Here is a 768-nt window from a genome sequence, read left to right as displayed (position 1 = left end):
GTACTCATTGTGGCGTCGCGGGTGGACGGTGACCATCCTGTCGCATGCCAGCCCCACCTCAAAGAAAAAAAAAAAAAAAAAAAAAAAAACGCCTTGGCTCCTTTACCAACACCAAATGGCAGCCGGGCAGCTGATCTCAAATTTAGGGGACACGTCAAAGCAAGGCACACATCAGGTCCTTGACGCACGTCCGGTGCTCACTGTGGCGTCCTCGTCCACCTGAGACCATCCTGTCGCACAGCACTACCGTCAAAATCATCTGGCGGTTCGCGCCCCCAAAAGATCACACTTGCCCTCCCATTTTGGCATGGATAGCATTTCCAAAAGCGGGTCGCAGATCGACTCCCCACCTGCATGCGGGCTTTGTGCCGAATCTGAACAGGCTCCGCGGCTCCTGGGCCTGGCCAGCGCGTCCATCAGCGCACCAGCCGTCACGGCTCCTCACGGTCAAATCGAGGAGGAATTGTCTTGGCAGCCCAAAACACGACAAGATCAGGAAGATGATCCATCCACGACGGTCGCACGGCAATGTTGTTTGGCCACCCGTTCATCCCTGTCGTCGCTTGCACCTCGACAGCGCTCGCCCCTGATGCCACAACGACGACAAACCGCACCATCATCATCAGGAGTGCGCCCGCCGCCCATGGTCCTGTTTCATCCTCTGTCTGTGCTTCATCGCGATGTTCAAAATTAAAAATTCAAGCAAAGCTTAAGGGAAGGAAGAGAGGCAAGAGGTTAATGAAGCAAAGATACGACTAGTGAAGCCGA

This window comes from Monosiga brevicollis, genomic scaffold, assembly GCF_000002865.3.
Source record: "Monosiga brevicollis MX1 MONBRscaffold_44 genomic scaffold, whole genome shotgun sequence".
Taxonomy (NCBI): Eukaryota; class Choanoflagellata; order Craspedida; family Salpingoecidae; genus Monosiga; species Monosiga brevicollis.
Note: the sequence above shows the minus strand (reverse complement) of the source record.